Here is an 18,846-nt window from a genome sequence, read left to right on the forward strand (position 1 = left end):
CGATTCCTGTAAAATCTACGGATAAATAATCTTATAAAGCTTATAAACAGGAAAGCCATAATAGGTAAACTATTCCCACTATGATCATTATCCATAAGGATACTCACAATTTAGTTTGGTTTTTATTAGCAAAGGAAGAAGAATAATTAAAACAGAAATCTTCTAAGATCCAGATCCCATTTAGCTTCTGCTACAAAGCTGAGCATTCCAAATATGTCTGTACTGCACAAATTCCCTGCATCCTCAGCTTGCCTGTCCATTGTTGAACAATTACTGAATAATCGGACAGGGCAAGACTTGCTTTTTCAGTTTTGATTGCCCTCAATCGATTTTAAATTGCTCTGAAATATCTGGTAAAATTTTGAAAGTGTCAAGGTTTGGATTAAGGTGACGTATACGCCAGCTTCAAATTCTTTCCTCACAGAAGCAAGGAATAGGGTAATATAAAAACAAATGGGGGGCAGCAGGAATTTTTATTTCATCAGCCACCTCAATGAATTGCTCAAAGACTGTATTTTCATAGTGCAACAAGTTGCTACAAGGGGAGAACACCAACAAATGACATTTTTCAAGCTTCCTACTTTTAGAAAATAGCAGTTAATCGGTTTGAAATGATATTAGGTTTGCGTTGTAAACTAAAAGACCTGGACAGAATTCTTCCCTTTCCTAACAGTCTCTGGTACTTCCAAATATCAAATTTTCCCTTCATTGAGAAAGTCCTTTCTTTTTCAAAGGATGATTCCTTTAACTGATAAGTACATAGAAGAGAACTGAAATGATTTTCCATTGCAAATTTCAGTTGTTAATCATACTTGTTTTATTACAGAATAACATTTTCTTCAGATAATAATTTATATATTATTAAGTTTCCAAAATTTAATTATGTTGTGGACTGAATTGTGTGGCTGCACTGCCTCCCTCCTGTACTAATTCATATGTAGAAGCTCTAACCCTCAAGGTGACTATAATTGGAAGCTGTGGTTTTAGGAAGTAATTATGGCTAGAAAAGTGATGGGGCGAAGTTCTAATCTAATAATTCTGACAGTTTTATAAGAAGGTGAAGAAAGAAGGATCACTTTTTCCACCATGTGAAGATACTAGTAAGAAGTTTGCCAAGAGAAAGGCAGGAATTGGTCCCAAATGAAACATTGGGAATGCTTGTGGTGGATTTAGGACTTTTGAGAAAATTCTGGTTATATGTCACTCAACTTATGGTGTTTTGTTACCACAGCCCAAACAGACATGACAGATTAATGAAGATTACAAAAGAACTTTTTAAATGTTTCTTCTAGTTTATTAATAGCTTTTTTGCTGTCCATTGCACATCTGTTTAAGTTGGTGAAGCAGGGCAGGGATATAATATGGCAGAACAGTTTTTTAATTTCAAGTAGCTCCATTGCGTCTGAAATGGTACGTTATACCATTATTATTTATGTATTGAGTACTTAATTTTCACCAAGTGCTTTCCTAGCTGTTATGTACCCTTGTTGATTCTTAGAGAAATCTTTGTGCTATAAATTTTGGCATAGCTTTAAAAATAGAAAAAAAGATGATGGAACTCAGAAAATTTATGTAGTACCTAGCAACAGGTAAGTGGGGAAACCCACATCTAAAGCCTCTGTTTTGCCAGAGTAATACATTGTGGTTTAGAGTGTACCTAGTAGTATCTCTACAATGAAATTTATTCATTGGAATTAAATTGGACTATAGATACCCAGGCAAAAAGCTTTCAGATCAAAATACTGGGTTTAAATATCAAAACTTTATTTGGCTTTTCTGAGCCTCAGCTTCTTAGTCTTCAATGTACTTCAAATAATTCATAGAAAAATGGAATTTATCAATAAATTGGTGCCAGTGCTTTGGCATAGTAGTTTCATCCACTGCTTGTGACACTGGTATTTCTCTTTAAAAAACAAACAAACTTAACGTTAAGTTTATTTGGGTGCAAATGTTTTTTTGAAATAAATCATGGTTTTGCTATACTTTACATTTTCCAGCAACTCAAAAATTTGGCATTATTATATAATATTTGTGTATTTCTATGGCATACAGTACACTATATTTTTTAAAACAATATTTATGTAAAGTGAATAAATTTCATGTATTTTGCAATTCAGATTTAGGAGCTTCTGGAATCTTTTCTAAGTACTATTTGCCTTCACCCATGTCTTGCAGAGAGTTCCTAATTGTTTTCTCTAGTATTTTATGTTATCAGGTTGCAGATTTAGATCTTTGATACATTTAGAGTTCATTTTTTATCTGAGGTGTAATTGCTGGCTGTCAGTGTGTGGGTTCACTTGTGGGATTTCTGTTGTTTCATTGCTGTGCATGTCTGTGTTTCTGCCAGTGCTGGTTCATGTCTGTTTGGGTTACAGCTGCCCGGTAGTGTGCCTTGGAGTCTGGTATTGTGATGCCTCCACCTTTGTTGTTGCTGGTTAAGATTGATTTAGCTTCTGTCAGTTACTGAGATGCAGGTCGAAGTTTTAGATTCTCTGCTTCCAATCCAGCTTGTGAAGGGAGTGCTTGTGAAGGCAGTGAAAGATTGCATGAATCCTTTTGCCATTGCCAATCAGAATAAAGACCCTAATGGAGTTCCTTGCTCCTGGCTTTGGTCTGGCCCAGCCCAGGACAGTGCATCTGTCTGGGGAATGAGTTTATTTCACATGTATATTTTTGACTTCCCACCATTTCCACGTCTAACCACTGCTACTGCTGTGTCCTCTCCTAGCATTCCATACATACTTCAGACCAAGCAAAGTGTGGAGTTCCATTTTTTAAAAGCTAAACAGGTATTTTGGACAACAGATTCTTGGCAACATTTATCAAACACAATAGGGAAAGTTCTCACTCTGCATTATAAAAAGGACAGCCAGATATCAACTGTTACAGAAATGAAATAAGATGGAAAATTTTAACAAACTGTGTAAACTATTTTCTTAAGAAACTCCCTCCACTGCCAAAGATCTTGAATAGCCTCCTGGTCAGTCATCCGGAAGCAATCCTTCACATAATTGACAAATTTGGCTTCCATTTTGGGAAGAGAAACACTTTTTTCTATACTTGCTTGTATTTTGCTTTAATGTCTTCTACAAAGCTAGGTCATTTTGGTGTCTTTGGAGTTTTTTCCTGTTTTTTGAATGATTCTTGACCTTTTGATCTTGGTGTCAATATTTTGGAGTCTTTTCCATTCTGGTTTGATTTTTGTGCATTCTTGGCTGGAGTATCTCATGTAGGTAGGTTTCTTCACTGGAGATTTTTCTCCGGCTTTCTTATCATCAAAATAATCATCATTCTCCTCATCTTCATCCTCATCATCATCTTCAGCAGCAACAGTTTTATATTGAAAATGGTCAGGTGCTGCTATTGTGGCATGATAGGTAAAGATCTGTTTGCAATGTCAGCGTCTCATATGGGTGATGGTTTGCATTCTAGCTGCTCCATTTCTAGCCCAACTCCCTTGGCTAAAAGTGAATGAAAGTCGCTCCAAGTGCTTGGGCCCCTGCTATGCACATGGGAGACCTGGAAGAAGCTCCTGGGTCCTGACTTTGCTCTAGCCCGGCCCTGGCTTTTGCAGTCATTTTGGGAGTGAACCAAATGGAAGATTCTCTTTCTCTGTGAATTTTAAATAAATAAATAAACAAATGAATGGATTAATATTTTAAAAAGAAAGTGAGGAGAATAGAAATGTTAGATTTTAAACATATGTCTGACAGACCTATGAGTAAGGTAGAGCTCAAAGGAATGAGTCAGGGAGTCAGAAATCTGCTGTATTAATTCAGATGGGAGTGGATGAAGCCCTAAGCAGTAAGATTTAAAGGAGGAGAGTTAGGACAGGAGATATTTTTGAGAAATGCTTGGACGGCAACTTTAATTTAATGAATTGGGAGAAGAGAAATGAGCTAAGGTGCCTGTTGAGTCCATAATTGGTAAGTTGGAATGCTGGTAGACTAAATGAGAGAATAAAGAATGTGAGAGCAAGGGAGATATGCTAGTTAGTTGTGCCCAGGAATATTCATTGCAAGGCATGTAGTGACTGACTGCCTCAAAATGTCATTAGATCTGCCACAGAGGGGCGTCTCTGAAGTACAATCAGCCAGTACTTGATCAATATATCATCATACTTGGAGCCAGGGTATTCCTACCTAGTGTTGGATTTTTCCTTGGTCAGTTTTTGTGAAAACATTTACCACTGGCCTTGGCCAGGACTCTCAGAAGTATGAGGCTCTTCCTACCCATTCTTTCCTCTGACATGTGCATTGATCAGGCCCACAGTGTGATATGCAAAGTTTCAGGATCTTCTCAGGCTCTCTGGCCTTTGGTCATTCACAGGTGTTACTCCCCCACATCCCTTGTACCTCTAAGCTCAATGTAGCATCTGCTTTTAGAAGGATCCAAAAGGAAACAAGAATTTTACATTGGTGGGATGTAACACAGAAGAGATGCTGGGAATGTTCAGTCAACTATTGAATATAGAAAAATGAGATAAAGAATTGCCGAAAGATTTGGGAATGTGATGGATAATCAAAACTGAGTGTAGACAGAAGCAATTAGGGATTATAGGTAATGCATGAGGACAGGAAATTGGCAATTTGCAACCAATTTGGAAGAGACTGTCACCAAAACCTCACATTACCAGCACTGGGATCTCAGACTTAAGCTGAGATAGAATGTCATTTTAATCCACAAAATGACATTCATTTTAATCCACCCCCTTTCATGATAAGTGGTTACAGCAACACAAATGGCTTAAGACAAATATAAATTAAGATGCACAAAGCATACACAAATCAGACCTGCGACATTTGTTCATCATCATTTCATCTTTTGCTGAGGTGCTGTCTGTGCCAGTCAGCATGTACACCCACTCAGCACATCCAAGCTCCTTGTTCTCAGGATTAGCGGGTGTTCCTGTGTTGTCTGTACCTTATCCCCAATCTTTTTCAGAAATACGGAAGGTGCTAGCCGTTTTGTTTGAGGACACTGCTCAAGGACTGCTGTTTGATGCCGTTTGTGGTCTAATACCCTTCTCTCAGACAGCTGAAGATATTTTGTTTTTTTTACAGCATCATTATTCATCACTTGATTTGATTCTACATGCGTGCGCATACACACACACATTTTTTAGAAACTCAAGCTTTTTTTCCCTCAGATGTGATAAGGATTTCTATTTGTTCACACCAGCATTATAATTGATCTTGCTTTCTGATGAGGCAGATACTCTGTCTTCAGAACTCTAATACTACTCTGATATTCCTGATGGAGAGCTTGTGTGCAACAAGAATGTTTGAGGTGCTCAGTACTTTTCTTATGAAGAAACCACATCTTCTCTTTATGTCTTAATTGGGGAGATTCTTTTACAGCTACTTTTAGCCAGATGGAACTGTTTTGTGGGTACACATGTGGATATCCAGTGTAGGTATCTATGTAATATTTTAGCATTCCATAAGTTCTTGTCTTGCTAAGCAGCAATAAATTGAAATGAATCCCATAGTTTCATTTGTGGCAAAATACAAACATACAGCGAATTACCTATCTGTATCCACTTGCCTTTTTCCTTGTTATCCTGATTTTGGGATATTTTACAATATAGCTGAAGTGGGGCTAAAAATATCCTAGTAGTTGGGATAGGATCTTGACCACCTTGATTTCAGAATGTTACCTTGAGTAAGGTAGATTCCGGCAGGTATTAAATCAAAATGTCTGGCCGTTAGCCTCTAGCCCTCTCTGTGCTTTGAGTTCCCACATAATGAACCATGGCCTACAAACAAGCAAACTAGACACTAATTTAAAAGTTTATCTTGGAGCACATAGATTAATTTTAGCCAGTTATAGAAAGCCAACTGACCAGCCATGCCCAAATAATGTAAAAGCCTCATTAAACCTTGACCAAATGAGGAAGACACCTAGCTGTAGCAAATCAGGTGATTTTCTCCATGTTTGGCCTGTACAACTTTGGCTCTTATAGTGTTGATCTTCTATAGTTCTAGTATTTCTTGGTTTATAAATCATTCTTTGTTCGAATAAACCCTGTTAAATCCAGTTTTTGTCTAAAGTTTTTCTTTTAAAACAGGAAATAAATCAATTAAAGATAACATTCTCATAATGTTATTGACATGATAGCCACTCATAGAGGATGGTTACTTAGCTCCTTCTAAGACACTGTGTGTGTGTGTATGTGTGTGTGTGTGTGTGTGTGTATTTGCTTCTCGGAAATGGGAGGAACATGTGTACTAATTCTAGAAATTAATTTATTGCCATTTTATTTTTCTGAACTGGTTTAATTTGAGGATACATTCAATAGTACATTTCTTGCACCAACCTCATTTGCTTACATAAATTTTGCTTTTATTCTAAGCTGGGAGAATTTATTCCATACTAATCTCATGTCAAAAATGCTATGATATGCAACCCACCAATCTAATGCATCCAATTTGTAAAAGCTGACGAACTCTTATACAATCCATTTTATGGAACATTTAAGTCCTTTGTTTCTCATTACAATGGTTTCCGACAATATTTTAAATACAAGGTAAACACTCAGTTTTATGTTGTAAAAATTAATGTAGAAAACTAGACGGCATCTGTGTAAAGTATTAACTGGACAATCAGAAGCCAATGAAGTATTTGAGTAAAAGATGATAAGATTAGTGCAGAATGAGTACATTGAATTGGAAAGAATGTGGAGTTTGAAAATCAGTTGAAATAATTTGAATAATTTGAAGCTTAAAACAATATGATATGAATGCAAATAAGTTACGTGCAAATAAATGATATTCAGGAATTATAAATTACTATTTACAATAGACAACATTAGGCACAGTATAATTTCACAAATCAGATGTTTTGCAAATGTTGATGAAAATATAGGGCTGTAGATTTTTAGCAGTCATAACAGGGTTCTTTCTGAAACTGAGCAATAACAATAATTATAAACTTCTCTCAATTAAAATTTTTTGTCATCAAAATTTGGGAATTTTAAAAATCTATGCTGATGATTATATATTAAGTTCAAGTGTTTGTTTATTTAATTTGTGGCTACAGCTGTTAGATCTCTGTTAGTATATTGCTAAACTGTGTTTACATGAGGGATTGTTCTTATACTTTGTTTGACTGTTTCCCTCCCAGTTCTTGGTTCTTTTGGAGATAATTACTATGTTTTTAAATACCCTGCTGCTAGAATAATATTAGCCAATGGAAGAATTAAACAGAACCTCAGGTTAAGAAAAGAAATGTTAGCATATGTACAACTCAACATTTTGCTCACAATGGATTGTCATTAGTCAGATAATCAACTTTACATTTTCTACTCAAGAATTTAAGTGTTTTTAAATTATTTAAATGTTCACTCATTTTCATTGTTTCTTTGTGAAAATGAGGCTCTATGACTCATAATTAGTTCACCTTTTCAACCTGGATTATTTTAATTGTCTCTGTTCCAAATTACCTTTTGGTAAATTAAGCTAATGGAAAATAAGCTAGAGAAGTGGAAAGAATGTGAGTTTAGGCATGAGAGTTATACAGATTAAACACACATCTGTTCTTACAGTACATTTGAAATATTTTCTGTAGGTAAGTAACTTTGGTATAAGCAACTTTGAGGAAATGCTTTGTGAAATCACAGAGGGTGTGGAGAATGGGAGACTATTTGAGCTCTTTGAAATTTAGCTGTGACCTTGCACTTAAGTATTTGATTCCTTATAAGCAATAGTAGTATTAATTTCTTAGTATTTATTTGTTAGTTTATCAGAGTATGAGTTTAGGGTCTCCTTTGCAATCTTCATTGGCTATTGCATTAGGAATGGAAGGCCTTTTAGATATGTAGAGTAAGTCACTTGAAAATATGGTACAGCAAGTTCTTTCCTTTTTGATTTTCATCCTTTTCTTCAGGGAAAATAAAAGCATGTTCTGCAAATGCAGGTTGATACTGATATTACAGCTATAATTTCTGAGATAAAACGGCTGTTTATTTTGGCACTTGCTTTGCTGAAGAAAGTTTGTTGACGAGGCCTTATTCTTGTGCTTCATACATGAAAGTTAAGTAATTTTCACTGAATGAATGTATCACTTAGCTTTTGGTTACCATAATGCAATATCTGAGGTCGCCTAATTTATAAAGTGTGGAGGGGGTTACTCTTGTTCATTGTTTTGGAGGTTTTTAGTTCATGACTGGGTGAGCTTGATTGGTTTAGACTCTGGTCATTGTATTGACAGATGATTCAAGTGGCATCAGATGTCACATGGCAAGAGAAAGGAAACGTGTATCTGTCTCTGTCCTATGGCCAACCAAACGAACTTATCCAATTCAGTTACTTCACAAAGGCCCTTGCGTGTGTGAATGTGCACAAGTATGTGTTTGCTTCTGTGATTTTTAGAGAGAGTCTGTAGCCCTCCACTAATAATTAAAGAGTCTGTAACCGTCCCAGATATTTGGAATCACTACTATAGTAGGTAAAAGTATTAAGGTCAAGAATTAAAGCAATGACAATTCATAGTGGAATTTGGCTTTTTATTTATGAAATAGTATTATTAACCATGAATCCCAATGTTTAACTTGCACTTTATTTCCCTTTAAATTTTTGTTATTATTCATATATGTGACATTCAATAGCATATTATAATTTCATTACATACATTTCTAAAATAAAATATTCAAAGTTGCTGCATAAAATATGTCAATTTACATATTTCATTTGAATAGTATCATTATTTTGTTGTTAAAATTTTCTGGGGATAAAAAGAAAAACCAGAAAATCACTGAATCGAATATTACCTAACTTTTTTTCAAATAAGGGACAAAATATGTTTTAGTAGAACGTTCTGAAAAACTTTGGTACTTTTATTATAACTGAAATATTGGTTTAGGTTTTTTTTTAATATTTATTTTATTTTTATTACAAAGTCAGATACACTGAGAGGAGGAGAGATAGAGAGGAAGTGGAGCTGCCGGGACTAGAACCAGCGGCCATATGGGATCAAGGCAAGGACCTTAGCCACCAGGCCACGCCGCCGAGCCCGGCTTAGGTTTTAATAACTGAAAATTAGGTGTGCCATTTTTAAAGTTTTTAAAAATATTGCCTTAATATAGCAATATGATTAAAGTTTTGCCTTTGTAACAATTTAACCTATATTCAAATTCTAGCTTAAATATGTATGGACAGTGTAAGCCTTAGTCAAATAAGTTATGTTCTCTTTACACAGTCAATGAGGCAATACACAGAAAGCCTCTGTGTACTGCAGAATGAATGTACATGCTTCATAAATAGTAATAGTAATGGTGGTGTTCATTCTTAGGGGGCCGTAAAGGTAACAACCAAAAAGAAATATCCAAACTAAGAGATTAGTGGTAGGGTGTCCCGAGTGTCCCGACCTACAGGACACAACGCTCAAACCCTGAGGATGGACTGGGAATGCCGGGCTGCTAGCCCTGGGCTGCTGGCCCAAGAAACACATGGACACACATACTTGGTGGAAAAGAGTGCCTCTTGCTCTCTCTCTCTCTCTCTATATATATATATACACACACATATACATATTCTTCTCTAGGGGAGGAGGGAAAAGGAGGGCTTTCTTGGATGTAATTATCTTCATTGAAGCAGGGAAGGAACGAATCAGCTATATTGAAGCAGGGGAGGAACTAATTATTTGAACAGGAACAAGGGTGGAGGGTCTATTCTGCTTGCTCAACACAGGATGTTCTGGCCTAACATCCTGCTTGCTGTGGCCCTGCTTGCCCGAGGCATTCTTTGCAATGCAACAGGCTGTCAGGTAGGCCAAGTCTAAGGCCCATAAGTCTGTGGCTCCTAACAGTAGGGTTAAAAAGGAATGTAAAAAGGGAAGGTTTAGTCCTTTGAAAATGTAGTTCAGGCTTTAATGTATTAAGTTAGCAGATGGAGTTTGTTTAGAAGTAATTATATGAAAATGGGTTCCTGTGTTTGTTATTGTTATAGGCCAGAATAAATGTAATACTGAAACATTAGAAATTGTGAGTTGATCCATAAAGTTAAAGATGAAATCTTTGTTAACAGCACTGAAGAGATCCCATTCTCTGAGAACATTTTCCTCAGTAAAATCTTTGTGCAAATGGACCAGGTAGTGGTGGCTATTTTCATATGATCTACTGTTTTGGTTATATTTGGTTGAACATTGTGAACAGCACTTTTTATCAGCCTGATAATAAGCATTTTCCTGGAGTGATAGTTCATTTTAGTTTTGGCCTGCACTTTCCTGAAAATATACCTTTGTGTTATTTATCTGTTTTCCTTTAAGAAATACCTGTTTAGATCTGTTGCCCGTTTATTGATTGGATTATTTGTGTTTTTGGCTATTGAGTTGTTTGAGTTTCTGATACGTTTATGTTATTACCCACTTGTCATATATATTTTTTAGATATATTGTCTCTATGGAATGTCTGTTCACTCTGTTCTTTATCTCCTTTTGTGTAGAAGCTCTTCAAATTGATGAAATCCTATTTATTTTTGCTTTTATGCACTTTGCTCTTGTTGTCAGATCTAGGGAATCCTTGCCATTCCAGTATTATGAGATGTTTTCCATCTTTTTTTTTCTAATAGGCTCTTAGCTTCAGTTCCCCAATTAGGTATTTAATTGATTGATAATTGATTTTTATACTAAGGTGAGAGAGAGAGAGAACTAGTATCATTCTTCTGCATGTAGACGTTGGTTCATTGGTTTTTTTTCTTTTCCCATACCATTTTTAGTTCCTTTGGTTTTGTAAAATTTTTCATATCAGGTGGTCAGGTAGTATAATGTCTCCCTGTTTTTTCTGTTTGTTCAAAATTCAAGATTGCCTTTATTGCTCAGGGTTTTTTATGGTTCCAGAGTTTAGTGGTTATTTTTACTAGTTCAAACTGTCTGAGATTTGGATAGTGATTACATTTAATCTGCAAATTGCTTTGTGTAGTGTGCACATTTTAATCATATTGATCCACCCAATCCATAAACTCAGGGTGTTTTCATTTCTTTGTGTCTACTTCAGTTTCTTTCATCAGTGATTTGTGGTTTTTATTGTAGAGGTGTTATGCTTCTTGGCTAAGTTTATTTTCAGATATTCTTTTGCTAACTATTACTGAGTTCTTTTTAGATGCTTTACTATTGGTAGGTGTATAGTAATATTACTAATTTTTGTAGATCCACTTTATATCTTGTAACTTTACTGAGGTTATTTACTAGTTCTAACAACTTTTTGATGTACTCTTTAGGGTTGTGTGTGTGTGTGTAAGATCATGTCATTTGTAAATGGTGACATTTGACTTCCTTTTCCCCTATTTGTATGCCCTTTAGTTTTTTCATGTCTAATTTGTTAATTATAGTACCTTAGAAAATTATATATTATTTTGTTTTCCACATTTCAGTATGTCCATTATACAGTGAGGCCCCTATAGAGTCATGTTGATAGCATTGTTTCCTTCCATTTGTTGTTGTGTACAGAGTAATGAGATTGGAGGAACAACTTCCTTCAAAATAATGAATTCAAAATGCATAGCTTATGTGAATGCATAAGTTAACATTAGTACAGTTTGTTTAACGTGGGTAACTAGAATGGTTCTATGTTTTCCCACTTCTTTAGAACTTCCAATGGTTTATGCTTGAAAAGGGAAATCTTGCTTGCAAAATCATTTGGAGGGCAACAGTGACCCTTGGCTTTGAAAAGAGAACAAGAGCAGTTGAACTTAAGTGGCTTGATATTTCTTTCTTTGGGATTAGACTCTGTTGAGATGTTATATACTGGAATCTTTACAGAACTTCCTATATATTTATAAAACTATAGTTTGTTGTGCTCTTCAATGCACAAAACCGTGAAAAACCATGACTGCTTTTAGTAGTAATAGGAATGTGGAATAGTATGTCATCCCTCTGCCTTCTATTTAATGAAATCTCTTATTCTCATCACACCACATGAACTATGGTTTTCAACTCAAAGCATTTTAACTAGAAAAATATAAAACAGAAGATACAGGAAAATGAGCTCCTGGGGCACTGAAGAAAACTAAAAGAAAGGACTTACAACAGAATATGAGTGTTTGGTTTTGAGTAAGATAGATGGTGTAAGCTGGTGGGTTTACATTGTATTGTAAACTTAACTGCATATTATTCTCTATAAAAATCACAATTTAATTATAATTTCTTACTCTTTCAGACTATCATGTAGATTATTATATGCCTTAATACAAATTAACATGTCAATCAATTTAGTACTTATAACTACCCTAAGAATTGGGTAACTGTTACTATCCTTGGTATATAGATGAGGAGTCTGGGCATGAGAGGTGAAGTAATAGACAATGGGTGGTATAATAAAAATTTTAAAACAGGTGTTGTGGGTTGTCTCAGTCCAAGTTTTGTCTCTAGTGCAGGAAAGAATTCAAGGATGAGATGCAACTAAAGATCAGCAGAGAAGCAAGATGGTAGCAAAGCACATACTCAAGAGGGAGTATGGTGCGCTCACAAGAGAGCTGCACTCACCAAGGTTCAGGTCATCATTTAATATGATCTGGAGGCACGGGGGAAAGTGTGTGAGACAGAATTTATTTGGATACTCATAAGTAGCAGGGCTTAAGTGCCACCTGTTTTCTTCTGCTTTATTGAAAAACCTGGAATGGTGATGGATTCAGCTGTGTGTTCAGAGTGGGAGTGTCAATCATGGTAATTTTATTACAACAACCTTATGCTGAGGTAAAGGCATCTAATAGGGGAGATGTACCTGCAGCCTTTTTGGTTATTTCTAGTCAGATGGTTTTAAGTGATGAAACCATGGAAGCTTCAGTTTCCATGGCGCAGAAAGGAGGGATGTTAGGTATTGCACACAGGGCTGGGGAAAGGGTTGGCAACCTCAACTTCTACTTGCCATCTAGCCTTCTTCCTACCTCATCTTTTCCCAATCAGTATTGGTGGCTATAGAGAAAGGGCTGTATTTCTAACTTCTTTATGACCCTGTTTTTGGGAAAACTTGGTGTTGTTTTGGTGTTAGGTGCATGATTAGAATGGGATGATGGAATATGTTCAGAATAGAAGTGTCAGCCATGATAATTTTAATATAACAATCTTATAATGGGTAGAAGGGCATCACATGGGTGTTGTCAGTGGACTTGGTTATTCTAGTAGGTGCCAGTTCTAACGAATGAAATCATGCAAGCTGTGGTTTTCTGCAGTGTGGAAGAAGGTGGAGGTTGGTTAGTGCAGGCAAGGCTTCAGTGCAGGTGTGGCTGACGGACGGTGCTACTGACTTCAGCTCCTTCCTACTTGCTACCTGCTTACATTACAGGGAGGCTACTCCAGGGCTCTGCCTCTTAACCAGTAAGTACACCCTCAGTAGTTTTTTTTCTGTTTTTGTTTGTGCATTCATCTGTTTATTAATAGTTTATCTCAGTATCTGTACTGTTATATTGAAAGTAACTTTCTAAAAAATAGATTTATTTATTTTTATTGGAAAGACAGGTCTACAGAGAGAGAAGGAGAGACAGATGTTTTGTCTGCTATTTCACTCCCCAAGTGGTCACAAAGGCCAGAGCTGAGCTGAAACCAGGAACCTTTCAAGGCAGTGCATCATGGGGACTACCACCAGTGACTGATTAATCCCAGGAAGGCTAAGATGCACATGCAGAAGCATGAGTTAGTGAATGAATGGGAAAACCAAACAACTACTGTATTACTTCAATAATGTTCTTCAAGTGGGACTTTTCCCCCCTTCAATGGGGAAGGCAAGGACTTTTAGCAGCTACAAATCTTTTCTTATTGTCTTAGTTTTCTCCTAATGAGTCAGTGTTTAGTCATACGTTTTTTTAAATTTATAAGGTCCTAAATCGATTAAAGTATTCAAGTACCTTATCCTTGTGTGTTAAAGTCTATCATCGATAAATTTAAATGAGGTTATCCTTGGAGTGACATCTTCATTTCTATTATATACAGTCTATGTATATTTTCATATTGTTGGCTGCAGCGTGATCATAGTCTCATATGTAACGACCTTGGAGCCTTAAATAAGTTACTTCATCTTCAGCTTGTTGGATTCATTTATTCAAATGTTTATTCCAAGTTCTTTCATTTGTGTCAAGCTGTTAATTCATGTTTTGTGTTACTAGTTTTCTTTTAAAAAACCAGGAAGATAGCTGCGATATAACTTCCCAATGGCCTTTTAATATGAAAGTCCATTTTGTATATGTCTCTTTTTGTAATCTCTTGTGCATGACTGAGCTTAAATAGTTTGCAGATCCTACTGATGTATTACAGAACAAGCAAGAACTGGCAATTCTTTCTTAATAGATTAGATGACTTTGCATTGTGGTGAATTGTGCATTTTATCCCTCATTTAACTCTTGCTTATGTGCTGTTTGGTGATTTCATGTGATAAAATGAGAAATTCCCTAGACTAGTTGTGTAAGGCAGACAGAACCTTTTGGCTCAAAAAAAATACTTTATTGTCTTATAGTGATAGTCATGGGATAGAAGATGTTGGTTTATTTGCACACGTTTTCAAAGGAAAGCTAAACAACTCATTTAAGGAAGAAGTAGCTCAGATGCTTTTTGCCTTTAATAATTTCATATTCATGTCCATGGGATTACACAGAGCTCCAAATTGCTGTTGTTGCCCACCATCAGAACATAACAAGCTCTCAGGTAAAAGGCACTGTTTGCTTTGTGAGTGGTCATATTAATGTATTTTCTTGATTTCACTTAGGTAAATGGCACTGTTAGCAATTTGTCTACTACAAGAATTGATTATAATTCAGTTATCTCAAAATATGTACTATTGGCATTATGATGTACAAAACAGTTTCTAGCCTTTTATTAACAGAATGATAAAATTAATTTTGAACAAAAATCAGATTTTCTCCCAGAGTCATCTAGTCTTTGAGTACAATAGTCTTTTATTTTTAAAAATTTGTTAAAAAGAAAAATGAACAATGAACCAAACAATGAACAATGAACAAAAATAGCTTTGTTTTACATTTTGTGGAGATGTTGTATTCACAGGCTTCCAAGTTTGGCTACTTATTGTGAGGCAAGTTATAGATGTTTTAATCCCTGGATAAGTTGAGGTAATGATTGTACCTTCCTCAAAGCTGTGGGACTTGTTTTAAGGTATGAATAAAAAGATCTCTATAAATTACTCAACTGCTAAAAGATGAAGTGAACTTTTTTTGGAAATGTTTACAATTGTATGTACCCGTTGTCTTGCCAATTATACTATAAAATAAGCTCCTTTATTTTATAAGCACAAGGAAATGATACTTTGAAAAGTTAAGGAAGTTTTATGAAGCATTGATAATGGGCACAGATTCCTTATCCCCAAATAATGTATCTTAATTATAATTCTATATTTAATACTTGAAATAATAGTTGGTTTTTGGTACAGTGGTTAAGTCCTCATTTAGGGCACCTGCATCTCTTTATGGGAAGGGGTTTAGTCCTAGCTGCTTGACTTCCAATCCAGCTTCCTGCTAATGGGTATCTGGAGAGGTCACAGGTGAGGTTACATGATTCGATCCCGTCATATAGGTTTAGTGTCATATGATTGAGTAATACTTAGATTTAAAAAAAATAACACCTATTGTTAGATGTGACCACCTAGATGAATCTCACAAACATCAGGGTGAATGAAAGAAATCTTACATAAAGAATACAAACTGTTTGACTACATTATATCATGTTCTAAGACAAACAAAACTGACCTACTTTGGTGCTTCTGTGCTCAGATCTAGTGATCTGCTCTTTAGGGGTAGTAATAAGACCTACAAATATCTAAGGAAATAGCTATAGATGATGTAATCCTCAGGAAAGGAACAAGGCCTCTCTTAAAAGAAACTACCCATGGTTACTCTATGCAGCTTTGTGGAAGGAAAACTGGCGTTATTTCTATCTATTCTATGGGCAATTTTCCCATTTTTTTCTCCAATTAGGAAAAACCATAAGAAATTTGTTTCTGAAACTGATTCATCAGACCATTGATCTAACACTGGTCCTGGAAGGCAATTAGGCCAACTTGGACTCACTAGTGTGTGGGTTATTTTGGATAATAGTGTCACCTTTGACTTTTTTTCTTTTAGGCCACTGCTGAGTCTATGCAGTTTCTAGTCCATCCTACTGCACGTGGATTAACACCTTTGGATAAGAAGAAAGATCAATAAAGACATAAGAAAACATCACCTGGCTTTCCAAGGTAGACTTACAGTGACTTATGAGATTTGATTAGCTGCCTGTGCCTGGGAGCATGAGTGGGGCACGGTGGAACTCAATACTGCCTCAAGTTCTTTTGATGGGTGTTTTAATTAAATGTTGTCTTACACAAATGAATGCATTTGGAATTTGGTCTGGGCCACCAATTAGTGGCTGGCAAAGTAGTATAGTCATGGGACAGATTACTAGAAGCCAAGATGATATTCAAATGAAGAGCAGATTGTTGTGATGTAATTTCCTTTGTGTCTTTTGCATGTATTAAGAATGAAGCAATATGTTACTTTGTTACGGATGATATAAGATGCTTTGGTAAAAGAGTCAGGTTCCTTTAGGAACTGTGATTGGTTTTAAAGTCGTTAGACTTTGACAGAACTAGAGCTGATGACTGGTGAGGAAGGCATCCTACTCAAAGTACCAGAGCACTGTTCAAGTAGCTGAGTATGAACCTCATTCTTAAAAGTATGACTTCAAATATCTTTCCATTTTCCTCTTTTTACTAAGCAATAAATTTACTATCCAGGGCTATTACATTCAATCAACATGTTTATTGCCCATCCAAAAGTCTTCTCTCACATTTTGTTAGATTTCTTCTTTCTTTCTCTCCCTGAACTCTATGTTGAAAAGCAGTTCATCTGTGTTGCCACACCATGAAGAGTGTGAAGGGACTGAGACTTTACCTTGTTTCCAAGCTGACAGGCTAACCTGGTGCATTTTCATGGCTGATAGTGGAAGATAAGGAATTTTTGAGTAAGATAAAAAGGGCTCCTTATTATGTTAATAGTAGTGACCAGCTTGTTAGGGTTTTTCTCAGTTCCCTTATTGAAAGAACCAAATGAAAAATGAACTGCAGTAGAATATGCTCTAGGAGAAAAAAACCTCAGTGTAAGCTATCTGACCTTCATAACCAGCAGGTAACATGCCTACCCTTTGTCACACAGGAAACACACAGGGAAGAAGCCGAGAGCTTCTTGGGTGGCAGGCCATCTTCTGCTCTTTTTTCCAGGTCATTTAGCAGGGAACTAGGTACCATCATAGTAAGTGAAGTAATTATAACAACGAATATTTTGATGATGTTTTCAGTTTATAATGCATTTCATGTTGTGTCTCTTCTGCAGTTAAATTCACAAGCATAATTTTTAGTGGAATGGAACATCATGTACTTAAGAATCATAAGCATTTTTATTTCGTAGAGAAATAGTCAACCTTAGTATCAACTGGGGAGAGCCTAAAGTACAATGAACGTTAACAAGGAAGACAGAAATTATACAATGTGCAGGAATTTTGGCATTCTTACTGCAGGAATTTTGGCATTCTTACTTCTTTAACTTTTTTCAAAACTTTTTATTTATTTGAAAGGCAGGATTAGAATGGATGAGAAAGGGAGAGGGAGATTTTTCCATCCACTGATTCAGTCCCTAAGTAATCGCAACAGCATAGGCTGGGCCGTACCAAAGCTAAGAGCCAGAGCTTCTTCAGGATGTCACACGTGGGTGCAGGGTCTGAGCTCTTGGGCCATCTTCTGCTATTGTCCCAGGCACATTAGCCGGAAACTGGACCAGAAGTGGAGCATATGGATGCTAAATAGGAACTTGGAGACCAGTATGGCAAATGTAGGCTTGATTTGCTATACCATAATACTGGCCCCCACGTTAAAAGGACAGCTCTTACTCAAAATCAACTGTATGATTTCACTATTTTTAGGCACACAATATATAAAATCATGATGATATCTAAGAAAAAATTGTAATAAACTAGTCATTGTTTGACAGGAAGTCAAAAAAGAGATGAAGTTATCAGAATGATGTAAAAAAGCCATTAGTATTAATACTAGAATGGAATTACAAAATTTATGTGTTTTGGAGGGCTTTGTTGATAAATTTTCTTCAGATTTAAGGTTTAAGATAATCGCTGTTGAAAATGGCAGATCCTAGTCTTAGAAACAAAAGCCTTCATTTGCTATGAATCTGAATTGTGGAAACTGCACCATCAATGTAACGAAAGCTTTAAAATGCCCCTTCAATGGTGGAAAGTGTTCAGGATCTGATTACTATTTCTGTCCTTTCTATTAATTTAGACCAGATTGTAATGTTTTCAGGTGTTGTTCAAATAAAGAAGGTGCTTCATATATGCTTTAAAATTTGCTTCTAGCTCTAATACTCTTTTGTATTCTTCTTGTAACTTGTTGTGGCCTCTCCCTACCCACCTCACCCACTCTTCTATTTTTTGAAGTGCAGAGACCTTACAAAATTTTATGGAGGCAGTTCTTTTGTCTGTACTCTGGCATTAGGATAGTAAAAATCAGGAAATCTCTCTCTCCTTCTTTTCCCAGCTCTCCACCTCCCATACATCAAAAATAGAGTATAGATTCTCATTTTGCGGGCTATTATAGATTTGGGTGATGCTTTCTTTATGCTTTTGAAATAATGGCAATGCTATGTTTGTGCTCAAATAGTTTCTCTTGATAAAGATAAAAGCAGATTTCAAGATGCTGTGGTTGTCTCAATGAAAATCCCTTGGATTAAAAAAATTTTTTTAGCGGTAATTTATTTCAGAGATACTCAATGATTTAATGTACATGAACTTACACAGGCCTTTTTGAGGAGTGGGAAGGACTGGTGTTTTACCATTATGTGTTCTTACAGGCAGCCACAGAGA

At 36.0% G+C, this 18,846-nt stretch overlaps 1 long non-coding RNA gene across 1 annotated transcript in view; it reads left to right on the forward strand.

Annotated features, from left to right (window-relative positions):
- The window catches only part of LOC131480588 (uncharacterized), a 280,437-nt gene extending 264,213 nt beyond the window's left edge, over nt 1-16,224 (forward strand). The window contains exon 3 of the long non-coding RNA XR_009245642.1: nt 16,062-16,224. This is a non-coding gene — a long non-coding RNA (uncharacterized LOC131480588). The remainder of the gene's footprint in view (nt 1-16,061) is intronic.
- The last annotated feature ends 2,622 nt before the right edge of the window (nt 16,225-18,846 follow it).

This window comes from Ochotona princeps, chromosome 6 (genome assembly GCF_030435755.1).
Source record: "Ochotona princeps isolate mOchPri1 chromosome 6, mOchPri1.hap1, whole genome shotgun sequence".
NCBI classification, from domain to species: Eukaryota; Metazoa; Chordata; class Mammalia; order Lagomorpha; family Ochotonidae; genus Ochotona; species Ochotona princeps.